This window comes from Glandiceps talaboti, chromosome 19, assembly GCF_964340395.1.
Source record: "Glandiceps talaboti chromosome 19, keGlaTala1.1, whole genome shotgun sequence".
Lineage (NCBI taxonomy): Eukaryota > Metazoa > Hemichordata > Enteropneusta > Spengelidae > Glandiceps > Glandiceps talaboti.
In genome coordinates, this window is record NC_135567.1 from 4,461,713 (window position 1) to 4,485,410 (window position 23,698).

Genomic DNA, 23,698 nt, shown 5'->3' on the forward strand with positions numbered 1-23,698 from the left:
CAATGAAAGGCAAGGGGGAAATCGCCTTGTTTATGAAACAATACAGTAAAAGTATATGCTGACTAGACAGATTATCATTTCACCTTGGCTTGTTTACTTTGCAGTAATATCTCAAAGAATTATCAATGAATTTACATGAAACTTAGTAGAAAGATTAATAATGTAAGGACCCAAGTATGTGTTTATTCACTTGTCTGATGGGATTTTGGTTACATTGTATGGTATGGTATGGTGCCAACATAACAAGTCTTGAAAACTATAAACAATGTAGCAGTTAGAGAGACGTCTTTCGAGAAAAAATTTGGACCAGCTGTCCTTGATACATCTTGCTTTAGTCTATCAAGAAAACATACATCATTCATCACTGGTCAATAATAAATTGCATGATTTTTTAGGTTAGGTCATCGAGTCAACTGCAAATTTTTCCAATGTATTTTTTCACAATGCTGTTGAGTTTTATTCACCTAGTGACTACGCTCGTCATAGGCTTAGTGCTAACCATTACTCCTTATGACGTCATAAAATCCCGTGGTCTAGGTGGGACCGGAAATACCCGAAAACTCTCGAAGTAAATCCGAAGGGAACTGACTGAAAAAGGGTCATTTTAAGGTGTTTGCAGACGCTTTTCAAAAGTTTTAAAACCAGAATGTATTTCACAAAAATGTTGTCTAGCAAATTAGCGATAGTGAATGTGAGCATTTTGAATCACCTTTAATAAACAACAAGTCAAAACAGTTATAAATACTATCTGGATCTAATACCTCATTTGAAGATTTAAAATCTCTGTCGTTGACAATATCTATATTGTACAATTTCTGGAAGTGTCGCTGAAGTCTGTACCTGATTTTGTCATACAATTCCCCATCACAGCGTCGAACTCCTGCATAAAAATTACGTAGTAGCGTACACAGTTCTGTAGAATTATCCTCCACTACAGGCAATACCGTTCTTACTTACACACAGTATTTTTCTAAAATACTCACAGCATTTTTGATAACACACTTTGTGCGCTTAGCATCTTTGTGTGACACCAGTTCTGCAAGATCTTCTTTAGACACTTTCCAAAAAGGTGGATTATCGTTTGCCGCCATGGCCATTGACCCGTCTGAATATTTGTCGTCTGCAAGGAAGACACTCACGCATTCGCAATGGGCGGGCAATAGTCCACTCGACTCCCTGCTCGACTTTAGCTTTTCATTCATGGAACTATTGCCCTATGGGGCGGGCAATAGATCATCATTTCCCGGGCAACAGTATTCAAATTTCGCATACCATGTGAAAGGGCATTGACCAATCGCAACACGACTCAAGCAGATGATGTGTTATAATCTACCATGCTGCCCTGTGCGAAAGTAGCATGCCTGTTGGCAGCATTGTTATCTTTAACATCATCTACTACAAATATTTCTTGTCGCCATCTTCTGACCGATCTGCCCAGAAGTTTATGAGTTTAAGTTTTTTTGACCAAAAATGACTTTTTTGACTCAAATCACATACCTGTGATGCGATCATTGCTTTGAACAATTTCTCAACTAGACACCACACGTAATGTCACCAACTACCAATGAAATCAGTCTGGAAGTTTTTGTGTTGAAGCCGTACAGACACACACACACACACACACACACACACACACACACACACACACACACACATTATACCCAAAGTTGTCTGACGTAATAGTAACTTACAAAATAAGTGTATAACTGTATTGCTGTCACTGGAAGTTCAACTCAGTTGTATCACAGAGCAAAATCGTTTAAAAACGTACAGTATTTCTGATCCACAGTTTGGTCAAAGTCCTTCAATCAGCACAAAAAGTTGTTCATCCAATCAGCGAACCTCAGCTGCTATAGTGACTGTAAAGAGTATATACGTAGCATCCTTAGCTGACAAATAACTATATTTGGACATTACATAACTGCTCCAATAAACACTAACTTTATGAAGTACTGTGTTATCAGTCATGATTTTGTGATTGATGCTAACCGTATGAGGGTGGATGTGTAAATGGTAATAATAATGTATAGGAACTAGACTATGTGAGTGGAGGTGTGAATGGTAATGATACTGTATAGGCACTAGACTATGTGAGTGGAGGTGTGAATGGTAATGATATTGTATAGGAACTAGACTAGTGAGTGGAGGTGTGTATGGTAACTATACTGTATAGGAACTAAATTATGTGAGTGGAGGTGTAAATGGTAATGCTACTGTATAGGAACTAGACTATGTGAGTGGACGTATAAATGGGAATGATACAGTGTATATGAACTAGACTATGTGAGTGGAGGTGTCAATTGTAATGATGCTGTATAGGAACTAGACTGTGAGTGGAGGTGTAAATGGTAATGATACTGTATAGGAACTAGACTGAGTGGAGGTGTAAATGGTAATGATACTGTATAGGAACTAGACTATGTGAGTGGAGGTGTAAATGGTAACTATACTGTATAGGAACTAGATTATGTGAGTGGAGGTGTAAATGGTAATGATACTGTATAGGAACTAGACTATGTGAGTGGAGGTGTAAATGGTAACTATACTGTATAGGAACAAGATTATGTGAGTGGAGGTGTAAATGGTAATGATACTGTATAGGAACTAGACTAGTGAGTGGAGGTGTAAATGGTATTGATACTGTATAGGAACTAGACTAGTGAGTGGAGGTGAAAATTATAATGATACTGTATAGGAACTAGACTGTGAGTGGAGGTGTAAATGGTAACGATACTGTATAGGAACTAGACTGTGAGTGGAGGTGTAAATGGTAATGATACTGTATAGGAAATAGACTGTGAGTGGAGGTGTAAATGGTAATGATACTGTATAGGAACTAGACTGTGAGTGGAGGTGTAAATGGTAAGGATACTGTAGAGGAACTAGACTATGTGAGTGGAGGTGTGAATGGTAATGATACTGTATAGGAACTAGACTATGTGAGTGGAGGTGTAAATGGTAACTATACTGTATAGGAACTAGATTATGTGAGTGGAGGTGTAAATGGTAATGATACTGTATAGGAACTAGACTAGTGAGTGGAGGTGTAAATGGTATTGATACTGTATAGGAACTAGACTAGTGAGTGGAGGTATAAATGGTAATGATACTGTATAGGAACTAGACTGTGAGTGGAGGTGTAAATGGTAATGATACTGTATAGGAACTAGACTGTGAGTGGAGGTGTAAATGGTAATGATACTGTATAGGAACTAGACTGTGAGTGGAGGTGTAAATGGTAATGATACTGTATAGGAACTAGACTAGTGAGTGGAGGTGTAAATGGTAATGATACTGTATAGGAACTAGACTATGTGAGTGGAGGTGTAAATGGTAATGATACTAGACTCATGAGTGGAGGTGAAAATTGTAATCATATTGTATAGGAACTAGACTGTGAGTGGAGGTGTAAATGGTAATGATACTGTATAGGAACTAGACTGTGAGTGGGGGTGTGAATGGTAATGATACTGTATAGGCACTAGACTACTGAGTGGAGGTGTAAATCGTAATGATAATGTATAGGAACTAGACTATGTGAGTGGAGGTGTAAATGGTAATGATACTGTATAGGCACTAGACTATGTGAGTGGAGGTGTGAATGGTAATGATATTGTATAGGAACTAGACTATGTGAGTGGAGGTGTGTATGGTAACTATACTGTATAGGAACTAGACTATGTGAATGGAGGTGTAAATGGTAATGATACTGTATAGGAACTAGACTATGTGAGTGGAGGTGTGAATGGTAACAATACTGTATAGGAAGTAGACTGTGAGTGGATGGTTGATGGTAACAATATCGTATAGGAACTGGACTAATCTGAGGAGTACATTGTGTCTATGTTATGTATACTTAATGAAATGAACTTTCAGAGGGGAGGGGGGGGGCTACTCCCCTTATTTTAATATATGTATGTGTGCCACCCTTTGGGGTGTGTTTTCTAACCCTTTGGTCTAAACTGAGTTGTGTATTTTTTCGAGCTTAAGCGCCTAAAACGGGGTCCACTTTGCATTATTTTCGATTTTTCTTGCTCCAAAATGGTCCTTTACCAAATCATAACTGCCATTAATTACCCAAAAATGTTGCTTCCTAAGGAAAATCTATTAAGGTGTAAACTTTCCTCCTTTAAAAACCTGCGATGGTCTAAAATGGGGTATTTATGTTTGGTCTAAATGGGGTATTGGGTTTCCAGGACTGGCCACACACCCCTACCAGAACTGGCTTCTGGTACTGCCCGGGAACTCTCCCAGTGCATTCATATATCAAGTGACTATAGCTTTGTCAACACGTCATGTGCATTGTGAGTATACCTAAGTGTGGCCCCTGGGGGTACTCCTGCTTATCATATATATATATATATATATATATATATATATATATATATATATATATATATATATATATATATATATATATATATATATATATATATATATATATATATATATATATATATATATATATATATAATATGTGCTGTCCTTGGGGTGGGATTTCCAACTTTAAGTCGAAAATGGGTACTGTATCTTTAGAGATAAGGAGTCTAAAATGGGGTCCACTTTACACAATTTTCGATTTTGTTTGGTCTAAAATGGGGTCCTGGAAGGAACTACATAGTAAATTCTCGACTAGTTAAACATTTCTGGGAATTTCCCTTTGAGTTTCATCCAGCTAATTCGCTGGTTGACATTTTCATATCAGTGATTAATATGTATTTTATATGGTATAGGTTTTTGGTCAAAATGGGTCTAAACTGGGGTCTAGGGTTGACAACATTATCTGCACACTCCTACCTGATCAGTTACAATGAAAATATGCTTTATGTCTATTCTTCTTGGAGACTATCACAACGGACAAACAGTCGATCATGCATAAACTAGCATAAACTAGAGTTAATACATGAATGAGTGTGATAATCTCCAAGAAGATAAGAGATAAAACAAATTTCCACAGTAAGTAATCCATGCTAATTATAAAATTAAAGGTGTTTTAATTTAGATAAAAGGAGAAGAATGGACAATATGTCTTTATTTAGTCAATAAAGAGAGATTTATATACAGCTGAAAGAAAAAAGTAGCCAGGGAAAGAAGCAAAAAAAGTTTGATATCACAACAAAAATCAGTGAGTCAATTGATCAATATCACACACAAAATAAGTTTTATTTCATCACAAAAAATTAATCATTCAATCGATCAAACAATCAACTGAATAATAAACCGATCAATAAAGCAATTGGATTGATTAATCTATCACATGCTCGCTGTCCCCTGTGATCAGACTAGCAGCTAGTCGTCTGTTTTGAAAACTACGACCACTAGGCGTTTTCAGGGATGGTACGGTAATTTCTAAACCAACGAATAATTTCTAGTCTACCTACTACATTTTGTATCCATAGCACTACATACCCGCGGTACTACTACATATTGGCTTTGTATCCATAGCACTACATACCCGCAGTACTACTACATACTGGCTTTGTATTCATAACACTACATACTACTACATATTGGCTTTGTATTCATAGCACTACATACTACTACATACTGGCTTTGTATTCATAGCACTACATACTACTACATACTGGCTTTGTATTCATAGCACTACACACTACTACATACTGGCTTTGTATTCATAGCACTACATACTACTACATATTGGCTTTGTATTCATAGCACTACATACCCGCGGTACTACTACATATTGGCTTTGTATCCATAGCACTACATACCCGCGGTACTACTACATATTGGCTTTGTATCCATAGCACTACATACCCGCAGTACTACTACATACTGGCTTTGTATTCATAACACTACATACTACTACATATTGGCTTTGTATTCATAGCACTACATACTACTACATACTGGCTTTGTATTCATAGCACTACATACTACTACATACTGGCTTTGTATTCATAGCACTACACACTACTACATACTGGCTTTGTATTCATAGCACTACATACTACTACATATTGGCTTTGTATTCATAGCACTACATACCCGCGGTACTACTACATACTGGCTTTGTATTCATAGCACTACATACCCGCGGTACTACTACATATTGGCTTTGTATTCATAGCACTACATACCCGCGGTACTACTACATACTGGCTTTGTATTCATAGCACTACACACTACTACATATTGGCTTTGTATCCATAGCACTACATACCCGCGGTACTACTACATATTGGCTTTGTATCCATAGCACTACATACCCGCGGTACTACTATATACTGGCTTTGTATCCATAGCACTACATACCCGCGGTACTACTACATACTGGCTTTGTATTCATAGCACTACATACCCGCGGTACTACTACATACTGGCTTTGTATCCATAGCACTACATACCCGCGGTACTACTACATACTGGCTTTGTATTCATAGCACTACATACCCGCGGTACTACTACATATTGGCTTTGTATCCATAGCACTACATACCCGCGGTACTACTACATACTGGCTTTGTATTCATAACACTACATACTACTACATATTGGCTTTGTATCCATAGCACTACATACCCGCGGTACTACTACATACTGGCTTTGTATTCATAGCACTACATACCCGCGGTACTACTACATACTGGCTTTGTATTCATAGCACTACATACTACTACATACTGGCTTTGTATTCATAGCACTACATACTACTACATAATGGCTTTGTATTCATAGCACTACACACTACTACATATTGGCTTTGTATCCATAGCACTACATACCCGCGGTACTACTACATACTGGCTCTGTATTCATAGCACTACATATCTGGCCCGAGTACGAGTAAAGAGACAAGTTTACAGAGTGTATATATAACGATTAGAGTTTAATGATTTATTGATTGAATGATTGATTGATTGATTGATTGATTGATTATAATCTTACCATTGACTAATATGGACAAAGATGTAAAATGAGTACACATTCGATGGATTGCTAATATTTTGTAGCCTTGTATGTAATTCTTTCGTTATTTGCTTTCGCACTCAACATAGTCGAGTTACATTGCTTTTTGCCGGACAGTGTTGAGTGAAACGCGTGCACCGTTAAGGAGGACTACCCTATAGTGTACACAATTGAGTAAATTCTCTGTAACATGAAAAGGACCAGAATTACGCACGGAGGCAGAACGACTAAACAACTACTGTGGTAGAAAACCCCAGTGTAGGTCGCCCTGGCAACCACTGCCTGATGTACAAGAACTGAGTGCCTTTGATGCTTACGAAACTGCCGCATATAAAGAGGATACTGGGTAATCTATGCAAATACGAGAAATTCGATCTGCTGTACGGAGCACTAGCTTCGGGCTCTTGTTTTCAGCATTTTTTCTGTACTCCGAGAAACACACAGGTCATAAATCATGCACGAATTGTTTGTGAATGTCGTAGGATGGTAACTTGATACACATATTAGTTGAAAATCAATCAGTTTGTTTCATAGAACGTTAACAAAACTTTCAAAATGAGACAAATGTTCCTGCAAGCGGCAGTCAAGAAAGCGTTAGATTGTGTGTCCCTCAGAATTATTCAAATATGCGACATTTCCATGTGGTGTTTACTCCCATGATAAGAGTTGCCTTATCCCACTTATGATATAGCATACCAATAGCAAACACTCATGGCGAGAAATGCATGTTGTTCTAAAATTAATGTATTATTATTTTTATTACAGTCTACTACATACGTAACGGCACGTGATCTTGTCAACGAGTGGTTATGTGATGAGCCGATCGTTCAATCGTATTGGCAACTTTTACAGGCATCGCAGGAATTTTCAGGACGGCAACTTACTGACGTTACCAGCATGCAAAGACGCTCACGGCTACAGGTGTATTTGAGATATCCAAGGGCCAAGAGATGTTGTTTATTGGTGAACACGTGAACATAAAACCGTAATTCCTGTTACGCATGTGTGTAGCTGTGTAAAACTCGAGTTGTCCTGTACTGTTTAGTCTCTTGGACAATTCCTATATCACCATGGATACTATCAAGGTAGCACATATGCAATATTGTTTACTCGTCTAGAAGAACCGTGGCAAATAAGGTCAACATGCCTAGCTTATCAGAGTAGTTTAATCAATGATTCATTTTGAAACATTACAGTTTAAATAATTTACCTATGTAAATATTAGTTATAGTTGAATAAAGTTCAGTAGTAGCTGGCTTGCTTGGTAACAGACTTCTGGTGCGTCTTTCCCTCTTGTATAAACCAATCCCTCGCAAACATGTCATTGTCGAAGTTGACCCTGGTTCAATCAATGTTATGCACTTTTTGTTATTATATTAGTCTGATAAGCCTTAGCGCGTAACCGATATGTGTGAACAACACAGATAGGGTATGTTTCTATTTTCAATTGGTGTTCAAACACCAGTGAGTCACCACAAGTTCTCCACCTCCAAAAGATACAGCCAGTCCTGTGCAAAATAGAGTGACAGGCACCAAGAGTTCCACCATTAATGAGGTAAACGTATAGGGGATTCCCCTTCTCAGTCCCCGCGTTATGAATATTAATGAGTTTTCACACAACATCAAAGTGTGAGGGCAGAAATCCCTTCTGAAGGTGACTATGGCGACTCCTGACTCCTGACTCAACAAACATAATAGTTGAACTACTAATATTAGTATACATACTAAACTGTCACGAAGGAAAGATACTGTAGTAACTCACTCCGAGATATGGAGATTGAAAAGTACCAAATATTCTTACATATCACAATTTATTGCACATCTGAATTTTCTGCACACATAATAGTTACACTGCACTAAATTTAGGACTACAGCAATCAATTCAACGGCCTTCGGAATAAAGACTGACATACACCATAGACCCTCAATATATATGCATACACACAATTAGCACTACATACTACTACATACTGGCTTTGTATTCATAGCATACATATAACTACATACTGGCTTTGTATTCATAACACTACATACTACTACATACTGGCTTTGTATTCATAGCACTACACACTACTACATACTGGCTTGGTATTCATAGCACTACACACTACTACATACCGGATTTCTATTCATAGCACTACATACTACTACATACTGGCTTTGTATTCATAGCACTACATACTACTACATACTGGCTTTGTATTCATAGCACTACATACTACTACATACCGGCTTTGTATTCATAGCACTACATACTACTACATACTGGCTTTGTATTCATATCACTACATACTACTACATACTGGCTTTGTATTCATATCACTATACTACATACTGGCTTTGTATTCATAGCACTACATACTACTACATACCGGCTTTGTATTCATAGCACTACACACTACTACATACTGGCTTTATATTCATAGCACTACACACTACTACATATACTAGCTTTGTATTCATAGCACTAGTGTATACATACTACTACATATACTGGCTTTGTATTCATAGCAGTACATACTACTTCATACTGGCTTTGTATTCATAGCACTACATACTACTACATATACTGGCTTTGTATTCATATCACTACATACTACTACATACTGGCTTTATTTTGCTGTCTGAAACAATTTTCAATTTCGGTCAATTTATTAGGGGGGGGGAGCTCTGAGGAATTAAGTGTTTTATCCTACATTGAACTATTGATCTGGCCCCATATTGGAAGGTAAACTACTACTGTGGTAGAACACCCCAGTGTAGGTCGCCCTGGCAACCACTGCCTGTTGTACAAGAACTGAGTGCCTATAATGCTTACAAAACTGTCGTACATAAAAGGATTCTGGGTAATTCATGCAAATACGGGAAATTCGATCTGTTGTACGGAGCACTAGCTTCGGGCTCTTGTTTTCAGCATTTTTTCTGTACTCCGAGAAACACACAGGTCATAAATCATGCACGAATTGTTTGTGAATGTCGTGGGATGGTAACTTGATACACATATTAGTTGAAAATCAATCAGTTTGTTTCATAGAACGTAAAAAATCTTTCAAAATGGGACAATGCTCCTGCAAACTGCCGTCAAGAAAGCGTTAGATTGTGTGTCCCTCAGAATTATTCAAATATGCGACATTTACATGTGGTGTTTACACCCATGATAAGAGCTGCCTTATACCAATAGCAAACACTCATGGCGAGAGATGCATGTTGTTCTAAAATAAATGTATTGCCAAGTAACCCACCTGGCCAGAAAGTAATGTACAATAAATGACAAAAACAACCACTTGAATGCTACAAAAACATGGTTTAATTATTCACCAACACCAAAACACAAGTTCCTGAATTCAAGAGACTTTTTTTCCGTTTGTTTAGTCATCAGAACTATGTACTTGACGGACAACAAATGACGGACAACTGCGACTTGGATGATAAGCCCACATCCCAAGCAAGGCGTTACACTTACTGTAGATGTTACCTCATTTATTTGTACCTGCAACTCTCGATTTTTAAACATCCTACATAGCTTTGAGGATCCCCTGATGCCAAATTGTAGACATGTTCACTGTTTACACACGATGAGATTCATCGTACACAAATATATACAACACTACAGTCTACTACATAGGTAACGGCACGTGATCTTGTCAACGAGTGGTTATGTGATGAGCCAATCGTTCAATCGTATTGGCAACTTGTACAGGCATCGCAGGAATTTTCAGGACGGCAACTTACTGATGTTACAAGCTAGTAATTAGTGTGCAATATTTAAAGTTCAATTGACAATTACCGAGACACATTTCTATTTTGTAACGGATGTGGCTGCATGTTAACTCGGCAGAAACCCATTTCTGTATTCCTTATAGAATATAATATAATAGGATAGAATAGAATAGAATAGAATCGAATACAATAGAATAGAATAGAATAGAATAGAATGGAATAGAATAGAATAGAATAGAATAGAATAGAAAAGAATAGAATAGAATAGAACTTTATTGTCAATTTACGGAAGTTTTCCTTTCACTTCACCAAAATATAAAAGGCATATTAAATTACATATATACAGTATAAATACTTACAGTAATGTAAACACTGTAGTAGCGATAGAAATCAGTTACAATCTTCTAGAAAAATATCCTAGATCTTTAAGAAATTGTCAGAAGCTTAAATCACAGGTCTGAGTTCAGTGTGGTTATTGCACGTGGTTAAAATGATTTTAAAAAAATCTTACGAGTTAAAGGTACTCTATATCGTCTTCCAGAAGGTATCAAATCAAACTGCGAGTACAAAGGATGTCAGGTATCACTAACAATTCCTTGGACTTTCCTGCGGACGGAGAGTTTGTAGAGGTCATAGAGCTGACTATTTCTTACCAATTATTTTCCTAGCCATATTTATTTTTATTTTTAACACTCAAGTTGCAATACCATACTGAAATGTCAGAACTTAGCATACTTTCTATAAAATTCTTGTATACATTTTCAAGACCATTTTCACTAACGTCAAAACTCCGTAGCCTCCCCAGTAAAAACATACGCTGCATGGCCTTCTTAACAATACAGTTAGTGTTTTCAGTGAAATTTAGTTTATGGTTCAATTGCAAACCTAGATATTTGAAACACTCAACAATTTCTACAGACTGACCGTTCAATACAGCCGGTTCAAATGTGACACTATAATTGTCATTTTCTATTATAAGTTCCTTAGTTTTAGTCACGTTCATCTCCAGTAAACTTGACTTACACCAGTCTTGAAGGATTGCTACATGATCAAAATAAATTTGTTCATTTAGAGATCGTTCTTTCAACAGGAGGCCTACAAGTGCCATATTATCAGAATATTTGAGCAAACTTACAACTAAATCTTCATTTCATCAGTATAAATTGAAAACATCACTGGTGATAGCATGCAGCTCTGAGGTGCACCTGTATTCAAAACTAGTTTATCTAAAGTTGGGGTCTATTACAAAGAAAATAAATCACGAATCCAGGTGATGATGTATCTGTTCACATTTAAATTGAAAAGTCACCGTAATAAAATATAAGTTTGCAATGTATTGAAAACAGAACTGAAATCAGTGAACAAGATACGAACATGTGTTTTAGGAAGTTGTAAATGGTTAACTACCGTATTAAGTAGTGTGAGAGTAGCATCTTCCGTTCCCCTTCCAGATTTATATGCAAATTGCAAGGGATCCAAATATTCGATCGGCCACTGAAGATATCAATTGTTTACTAACAAACCTATCCATATAATAGGGAGCTCGTCTTCCAACAGTGAATAAGTTGCAATAATATACAAATATACAATAAAATGAGATGAAATGAAGAAATAGTTAGTCTGAGTTCTTTTTGAGAGATCCAGAATATGCGACTTGACTAGCCAGATGATTGAAACGTGTGTACAAATAATGACGCATGTGCGCATGTGCATAATGGGTTAGTTATAGAATGCCGACATCATTCTTAAAGTTGTAAAATTGTTTTAAATTGCCATTTTTTCAATATTTCAAATACTGTAAAAGATCGTGTAGAACCAACCTTTACCATGTAATCAATTGCCTCGTTCACGGATGCAAGTCAAATTGACCCTTGTAATGACTAACGACTTTAGACAATAATTCGATTGTAAACAAAATGTTTTGAACCTCTCGCCATTACCGCATAAATTGTCACACGTACCGCGTCATTTAAAAGACGAGATCACGCGAGAATTCGGGACGCGACTTCACTATCATGGCTGCGATGTAGGTAAGTGTCATGAATAAACATGAGAAAGTTTCCCGGGTGAATTTTAGCCAAGTCGGAGGATACTTTGATTTAGTACATCCACATACTTTTGTCACTTGTATTGTTTTTATTTGTGATCACTATATCAAGGGCAAGGTTAGGAAAATTTTCGATGGCTTCGTGATCGTGGTTATGGACATGTTCGAAGTATCTGCCTTCCGTAGCATAGGCAAACGTAGAGCTATGTTTGTTATCCTTGAAAGTTGAAAGCTATAATTATCGTGCAATTGTTGTATATAGTTTCTGGTTGTATCGGCAAGTTCATTTTACATGACGTACAGAAGTGTCACATTGTCACTTTTTATTACTTTCGTGCTACTTTCTAGCTATTGATTTTCGCCCCTGAATTGAAAATAAAACCAACGGAAGTTACCGTACATCGTCAATCACCTGTAGTGAAAACAATACATTGTACATGTCGAAATCGTTGCCACAGCCACAGAGGAATCACAAGTCACGGTGGTTGTATCTGTAATATCTATAAGTATATTTGATATTTGGAACTATATAAACTGCTCAATGTGCGACTGGCGATGGTATTTATTCAGGGGCATGCAATGAAATACGACGACGTGATACATTGAACAACGATAATGCATGACAGACCTTACTGTGCTTCTCGTTCGTGACATGCGTTCATTTTGACAATGGTACCGATCGTTATCAGGAGAAAGTGGCTCCACTCGGGAAATCTATTACAAATATTTATGGAACGAACGTAAGCAAACGCCCATCTCGCTAAATAGTTTGACACACACACCCCTCTCCGAATGCATAGACTTCGATACTTGACGTGCGATCATATGTACATTTTCCATTTTTAGGCTGCAGTGCATCATCACATCCCGGTTCGCGTACATGTAATCATAAATGTATAAGATAATGTCGTCAAGATTATCGCTATAAGAAAGCCATGTGGGCATGTTTTTTATTTCCAGCAAAATTCCACAATATATCAAGCTGTCCTGAGTTTACTTGCATGACTACATAGTCTGATTATTATTACAATTCACTGCTGGGTCACGTTAGTTGTCGTGACGTGGTTGGGGCTGGTGTTCATAGGGACGAGGTTCTCCAGATATGCCGTGGAGTATTTGTTATCAGAATACAGTAAAATGTCGATAATATAGATGTGTTTAGGCAAATACATATTTAAGAGTGAAAAATACTTTAGTTCTGATATCGCACAAATTCACTACATAAAAATCCTGCTATTACGGTACTGTTATCATGTACTGATTTTAGACTCGCCTATCTAACAGCAATCTTGCAACGTCCACGTGTTTTGTCAGACCAGTTTCTTCTTTGACTGTATTCTATCGGTGTATCTCACTAAAAATGTTGATTTTGCCCTCATTTCTTTTCTCCCACTTGTTTTTACTAGCGGAATGGAGCAGTTCCACATTACCTGTGACATTGATCATGTTCGACACTATGTTGTCTATAAGCAACAATATTGTGAGCATGTACGAATGATACGTCACACTCTGTGACGTCACACATCAAGTACACATCTTTTGACCATAAACATTGGTGTACGTACACACAAAAAAATATATATATATATTTTTTTAAATTACAATTTTCCCAGCAATCAACATCAACCAAGTCAATGAAGAATCGATGTGACTTAGTGCATAGAATATGTTACCAAAGGCAAAATTTGATTTCTAAATATTGAAAAAAATGGCAATTTTTAACAATTTTACAACTTTAAGCCAAAGGATTCTAGTGAAACCACAACAATTCAAAAACCACAAAATCAAACCCCAAATACACAACATCTTATGATCGACGACATAATTAAGTAACATCTTGACTAAAATAGATAACACCACAGACGCAACTTAAAAAAAGATATACTCAAAAGTATATACACTTTGCCGATTTTAAGAATCTTCAGGCAGAGGTAGACTTGCTGACAACATCCGGGTCTTATACAGTGCTCAGCGCATGCAAAGACGCTCACGGCTACAGGTGTATTTTAGATACCCGAGGGCAAAGAGATGTTGTTTATTGGTGAACACGTGAACATAAGTCGTATATAGGAAGTTGTAATTCCTTTTTCGCATGTGTGTAGCTGTGTAAAAATCGAGTTGTACTGTACTGTTTAGTCTCTTGGACAATCACCATGGATACTAGCAAGGTAGCACATATGCAATATTGTTTACTCGACTAGATGAACAAATAAGGTCAACATGCCTAGCTTATCAGAGTAGTTTAATCAATGATTCATTTTGAAACAGTACAGTTTCAATAATTTACCTATGTAAACCAATCCCTCACAAACATGTTATTGTCGAAGTTGACATGGGTTCAATCAATGTTATGCACTTTTTGTTATTAGTCTGATAAGCCTTAGCGTGTAACCGATATGTGTGAAATGCACAGATAGGGAATGTTTCTATTTTCAATTGGTGTTCAAACGCCAGTGAGTCACCACAATGAGGTAAACGTATAGGGGATTCCCCTTCTCAGTCCCCGCTTTATGAATATTAATGAGTTTTTACACAACATCAAGTGTGAGGGCAGAAATCCATTCTGAAGGTGACAATGGTGACCTCACAATTCTCCTGACTCCTGACTCAACAAACATAATAGTTGAACTACTAATATTAGTATACATACTAAACTGTTATGAAGGAAAGATAATGTAGTAAATCACTCCGAGATATGGAGATTGAAAAGTACCAAACATTCTTACATATCACAATTTATTGCACATCTGAATTTTCTGCACACTCCATAATAGTTACACTGCACTAACTTTAACAGTAATCAATTCAACGGCCTTCGGAATAAAGACTGGCATACACCATAGACCCTCAATATATAAGCATACACACAATTTGCACTACATACTACTACATACTGGCTTTGTATTTATAGCACTACATACTACTAAACACTGGCTTTGTATTCATAGCACTACATACTACTACATACTGGCTTTGTATTCATATCACGACACACTACTACATATACTGGCTTTGTATTCATATCACTACATACTATAGTCTTGCTGCTAGACGTTCGGGCTTTCTTTCGATGCTATAACTATAAGCGAACGAAGTTCGCATGTGAGGGCCTCGATAGCGTTGTTCGGCTGTGTGTCGTATTTTATCGGAAGAACATCCGAGGGCTAGCTGATAAACTATACATACTACTACATAATGGATTTGTATTCATAGCACTACTTACTACTACATACTGACTTTGTATTCATATCACTACATACTACAACATACTGGCTTTGTATTCATAGCACTACATACTACTACATACTGGCTTTGTAATCATATCACTACACACTACTACATACTGGATTAGTATTCATAGCACTACATACTACTTCATACTGGCTTTGTATTCATAACACTACATACTACTCCATACTGGCGTTGTAATCATCTCACTGCATACTACACACTGGATTTGTATTCATATCACTACATACTACTGCATACCGGTTTGTATTCATATCACTACATACTACTACATACTGGCTTTGTATTCATAGCACTACATACTACTACATACTGTCTTTGTATTCATAGCTCTCCAGACCGACTTTGTATTCATATCACTACATACTACAAGCATACACACAATTTGCACTACATACTACTACATACTGGCTTTGTATTTATAGCACTACATATATATATATATATATATATATATATATATATATATATATATATATATATATATATATATATATATATATATATATATATATATACTACTAAACACTGGCTTTGTATTCATAGCACTACATACTACTACATACTGGCTTTGTATTCATATCACTACATACTACTACATACTGGCTTTGTATTCATATCACTACATACTACTGCATACTGGCTTTGTATTCATATCACTACATACTACTACATAATGGCTTTGTATTCATAGCACTACTTACTACTACATACTGGCATTGTAATCATATCACTACATACTACTATACCGGCTTTGTATTCATAACACTACATACTACTACATACTGGCTTTGTATTCATATCACTACATACTACTACACACTGGCTTTATATTCATATCACTACATACTATTACATACTGTCTTTGTATTCATAGCACTTAGCACATACTACTACATACTGGCTTTGTATTCATAGCACTCCAGACTGGCATTGTATTCATATCACTACATACTACTCCATATTGGCGTTGTAATCATATCACTGCATACTACTACACACTGGATTTGTATTCATATCACTACATACTACTGCATACTGGTTTGTATTCATATCACTACATACTACTACATACTGTCTTTGTATTCATAGCACTACATACTACTACATACTGGCTTTATATTCATAGCACTACACACTACTACACACAGGCTTTGTATTCATATCACTACATACTACTTCATACTGGCTGTATATTCATAGCACTACATACTACTACACACTGGCTTTGTATTCATAGCACTATATACTACTTCATACTGGCTGTATATTCATAGCACTACATACTACTACACACTGGCTTTGTATTCATAGCACTATATACTACTTCATACTGGCTGTATATTCATAGCACTACATACTACTGCACACTGGCTTTGTATTCATATCACTACTTACTACTACACACTGGCTTTGTATTCATATCACTACATACTACTTCATACTGGCTGTATATTCATAGCACTACATACTACTTCATACTGGCTTTGTATTCATAGCACTACATACTACTGCACACTGGCTTTATATTCATAGCACTACATACTACTACATACTTTGTATTCATAGCACTACATACTACTACATACTGGCTTTGTATTCATATCACTACATACTACTACATACTGGCTTTGTATTCATATCACTACACACTACTACATACTGGCTTTGTATTCATAGCACTACACACTACTGCACACTGGCTTTGTATTCATAGCACTACAGCCGAGTTTGTCATTTGAAACCTCAATAACTCTTTGTTTTTTAAAATTAAAATGGATTTATTAGGGAGAGACCAGTTTTCACGGCTAAGGGGGGGGGCACCTCATTTTGGGACTCAATGAAGGGGGTGGATCATCATTTTTACAAAGTGAATAAAGGGGGGGAGGTCACCTTATTGTCAACAACTAAACGAAATCATGAGCCATGCTGCTGTACTAAAATTTCCATTCACGTGATAAAATAAATAAAATATACTAGCATATAGAAGCTGTGTGTGAATTGTTTGATCAAATTTAGTGTTCGGCTATAGTTCAACTTAATAAACAACAAATTGATGTATCTTCCAAATAAGTTGTATTTTTTCACATGTATACATATATTTCCATACATGCCCATAGTACCTCTATATAGTAACCTATGACCTTGACGTTACTGACCAATGTAACTAAACATTGTACAAAAAGGTCAGAGAGGTCACACCTAATAGCTTTGGATCCCTGCCATTTATTTCATTATTTGTTTGGATTTGTTTACTTAATTTATTGTGCAGCTATAGTTTAACTTACCTAACAACATATTGATGCTATTTCCTCAAATGTTGTATTTCTTTGTCTTAATAAATATATTCATATATGTACCCATGGTACCTGTATATGGTGACCTCTGACCTTTGACATCTACATGTATCTTTAAAATCTAAACAAAAAATTATATTGTAAAGTACTGAAAATAGCCAGTTTTAAACAAACACAGGTTTGCAAAGAAATGTGAAAATGACGAAACAATTGAACTATGCTGTTTGTGGCATAAACACTAAGAGGACTGAATTTTTTACTGACCAATGCAACTGCGCCCCCAGTGGCAAGATTTACTGTAACAGTTCTTTTTGGTCGAAATTTGTCAATTCTAGGAAAATCATTCCTGTTTCGTAACTTTTGGGAGTTTTTCGACCAAATTCAATGAGTGTGTTTATGGTGTCATGTCTGATAACATATTGAGTCATTATGTTTGGAAAATGTTGCATCATATTTTAATTATTGATTTTTTATATACTCCTTATTAATTTTTTAGTTTTTCCAATTCTCTCCCATTTTTTTCAAAGATTACATTTTTAGAAAGCCTATACCATTAGCTTTCAGCAAACATATAGTTTGTGTGTATATGATTTAGTAGTACAAGAAAACAGGCCTACAGAATGTATACAAAAAAACAACTGAAAAAGCTATGAGAACTTCACCACAGAGGGCAGTATATTTTGATAAAAAACTGTTTTTTCTCATATTCCTTGATGGAATTTCTTGATGAAATTTTCAGTATATATTATTCAATATTAAATGCATCCTGTCATACAAAAACTTTTCCAGAGCACACCTAATATTTATGATAATTAAATGTTTAAATTAACACTAACCTAATACATAGGTTATACATGTAGAAATTGATACAAATTAATTAATTGATAATTGTTTTTTTCTTCCAAGATATACACTAATCTACAAATCCTTGTATCAGAGGATAGAAAATAAGTATATGTATAACATATTATGATATAAAAGTGTTTGGACCAGTTTACATTTTTGGCAATTATGGTGATTCTAATCTGGCCACGCCCTTCCATGTATTAGAATAGGGAAAACATGAGTTCGTATGGTGACCACTGACAAATTATTAACACTTTGACTTTGAATATTGTAATTTCTAATGTTTATATATGTAGATATGGGGAGCTCAAAATAGATTTCATTATGAACATAGCTATCTTGTAACCATGGTAATTTAATGTCCAAATTGACCTTATAATACCTGCCATGCAAGAAAACCACATTCATTTCGGTGATAGATGCACACACAGTGATAGCCCTTATTAGTACTTAATAAGATCCTAGGAACAAAATGAAACTTGTTTTGAATATTACATGATATAAAGTAATACCATCGAAAATCATTAAGTAAACAAACAAATAATAACAATTTGGCAGGGGTCAAAACATTTGTATATATTCAGGCCATAGATTCGTGTAGCTGTACATATTGGGCAACACTTGGGTCAATTATACCACCTTACTTATATCAATAATGAAACCCTAGCACAAAAGTAAAACCTCTTTTGAATAGTTCATGAGTCAAGATATTACCATTAGAACGTATTAAGTAAACATAGAAAAAAGAATAATTTGGGAGGGGCCACAACATTTGCATATATTCTGTATTATGTGTATCTGTATATTAGGCAAAACATAGGTCTTTTTAGCACAACAGAACTGATAAGGTTCAGAAGTATGGCAAAAAAGTGTATATGTCTGTCTGTCTGTCTGTCTGCCTGTCTGCATGTGTGTGTGCATGTGTGTGTGTGTGTGTGTGTGTGTGCGTGCATGCGTGTGTATGTATGTATGTATGTATGTATGTATGTATGTCTGTCTGTCTGTCTGTCTGTGTGCATGTATGCGTGTGTGTATATGTATGTATATATGCATGCATACATGCATGTGTGTGTATGTATATATGTATGTATGTATGTATGTATGTATGTATGTATGTATGCATGTGTGTGTGTATGTATGTATGTATGTATGTATGTATGTATGTATGCATGCATGTGTGTGTATGTATGTATGTATGTATGTATGTACATGTATGTATGTATGTATGTATGTATGTGTGTATGTATGTATGTATGCATGTACGTACATATGTGTGTATGTGTGTATGTTTGTCTGTCTGCATGTGTGTGCATGTAAGCGTGTGTGTGTGTATGTATGTATGTATGTATGTGTGTATGTATGTATGTATGTATGTATGTATGTATGTATGTGTGTGTGGATGGATGTATGTATGTATGTATGTATGTATGTATGTATGTATGTATGTGTGTATGTGTGTGTATGTATGTGTATGTATGTAAGTAATGAAGTATGCATCAGTCTGTCTGTCTTTGGACACGATACCTCAAAAACCACTGCATATATAAAAATGATATTTGCTTGACATCTTCCATATGGTAATCACAAGAACTGATTAGATTTTGGTAATATTAATGAGCGGGCATTTGCATAAGCGATGTTTTTTTTTTTTTGTAGAAATTAGGCTTTCTGCAAATTAAACGTGATTTTGTACATGCATTATCCATAACAAAGGACATATGTCGCATATAGTTTGTTGATGTAACTTATAGTTTTAAAATGAATAATTTGCATAATTAATGATTTGTAGAAATTAGGCTATATCTTATGTGAATGCAAACGTCAATATTTGGTACAACAACCATAACAAAAGCACACATGTTTAAAAAGCAAGTTGGAACAGTCTTTAGTTCTAATGAGTAATTTGCATAATTAATGATGTTCAGTAATTAAGCCATATCTAAAGAACGCACACATCAATTCCACAACATTTAGTACATACACTAACCATATTAAGCAAAGTTTGTTGGCATAATATTTGGTTTCAATGGGTATTCTACATAATTAATGATATTTGGTAATTAAGACATACCTATAGAATGCACCCTTCAAAGTTTATGTCCTTTGATATATCAACCATAACAATGCACATATATCCTATAAAGCCTGTTGACATAGCTTTCATTTTTTAATGAGTAATTTCCATAATGAATGATTTTTGGTAATTAGTTTATATCTTAAAAATGCAAACTTCAAATTTCATTTAACTTGATACAGCCATCAACCATAACAATCACATGTGTTTGAAGTATATTTGATGTAGTTTTTCATTGTGATATTTAATTTGCATAAATAATCATTTTTGATAATTATGCAACATATTTAGACTGCAAGCTATAAATTTAAGATATTTTAGGACATGTATTGATGATAAAAATGTGCATGTCTTGGTGTGTCCTTTAAAGCTTGTTGATGTAGCTTATAATCTTAATGATAATTTGCATAATTTAAGAAGTTAGATAATTAGGAAATATATTAACTGTGTAAACTCTAAATTTCATATAGTTTCATATTACTTTTTTTCCCAATTAGTACATCATCTATAATACCAATAGCCCAGAATTTTGCATGCCAATATTCTGTTTAGGAAAAAATGTAAAAACCTTTATGGGTTCTCCCAGCATACAAAGTAGGTTTAATAGTCGACTTCCGGTTCTCCCAGCATGCAAAGTAGGTTCAATTGTTGATTGGGTGTACCGATATACACCCAAACCCAATAAGAATGTGCAATTCAGGGTTTGAAATTATGAAAATTAAAGTTCATGGAAGCAAGACAAGTTTTACTGATTTTTAAAGCCGTGTATCTGTACAACATTAATCCAAAGCGATTTCAAGTTAAGTGTTATAGATTTTTTTTAAATGAGTCCAATGTAAACCACTGTAAAGGGTGTAAAATAACTATCTGAAATGTACGTTACATCTGGGAAGACCACAATATACATGGAATTATACAATAAAGCTTTTGTAATTTTACGATGTTACCTTATGTGTATTTTAACTGAATCTCATTTTATGTGAAAAGCCGTATGATGGCTGTGGTTGAATTGGTATTTCGTAGCAGTACTAGTCATATGTTATATGTGATATTATGATTATTAGGAATTTTGTGGCATCGGGTGCATCAAGCGTCTGCCATTAGGTGTATGTAAGTGACATGTCGTTTCATTTCAAATCGTTTTACTTAACATAGTAACTCAATATCTACTAAACCGATGTACCATAGTTGAAAGTGCAAACCCCTTTAGAAAACGAATTGTTTGTTCAAATTTATCACCATTGAGTATGTAACGTACATTTCAACTGTAAGAACTGAAAACCTTTTATATTTTCCAAGATTAGAAACGTCATTAGAAAAACCTTTTATTTGACATTTGTGTTGACAACTTGACATAACATACGTTTACGAAGACCATGTACTCAAAACGACCCCATTATTACCCCATGATAACCACATTATAGTATATTTTGCGCATGCGTAGATGATTTTCAAAAGAAAAATCAAAACGGTCTGATTTTTTCAGAAAAAGTAAGCTTTTTAGATTAAAATGTTAAAGTAACGACTGTCCATTTTACATATCATAATCTCAAAATCGCATTTTTGACACTTAATTTTGTCTTTTAACGAACACTGAACATATAAACACGGTAACGGACATTTTCTTGAGAATCCTTAGTCTGTTTCATGAAACTTTGTTTGTGGAATGTACTGTTTATATTGATCATAACTGCTGTAATATGAATATATGAAATGTAAACACAATGCTAAACGTCGCCTAAAGTCCGTATAATGTTATATCAAACAATTCACATATAGGCAGAATTTATTTATGGTATCGAACATTTCATGATGTATTGTTCATCAAACAGAGATGCCATTATTTCAATCATATTGTGATCGTCAAGGTTTTTTTCTGCCTTGCTTTTTGAGACAGATGAATTTAATTTAGTTGTGACTAGTTTATCTTTTCGGTTTTTATTCTTTTTCTGTGCCATGATTGGTTTGGTTTGGTACAGTTTGTTCAATAGTACATTACTTTGAATTCTAACAAGTCCCATTGTTTTGCTAATTGTGTCTTTCATATAATTGGGACGCTTTGATATGGGAACTATGTGTTGTCTTGAAGACTAGAAGATTCACTTGTGTTGGTGTCCGATTTCGGAGATATGTCTCTCTATTCTTATATTAGACTCCATCTATTGAGCGAACTACTTCTGATTCATTTTATCCTCTTTGTGTCAGTTTGTTTATGAAGAATTCCATTTTGTTTTGGAAATTTTCTTCGTTTAACTTACTGCATGTTCGTATGTATCTCATTGTTTGAGTTTGGGCGACACGATTGTCTGTGGAGTTACTGGAAAGTGTCAGTTGGTTTAGTATTTATTTTTGATATCCAATCTCTTAGTTTTTTTTTTGAATCTCAGACCGTTGTGAATTACCAGCAGGTCAAGATGTACCACTTCCTTTTCCGAGCTGACCAACGAAAATTTAAATGTTTGGTGTATCATTTATGGTTTCACTCAATTAAAGCGGAGTGTCGGGTGTAAAAGGCCCCCTAACTTCGCGGGGGTT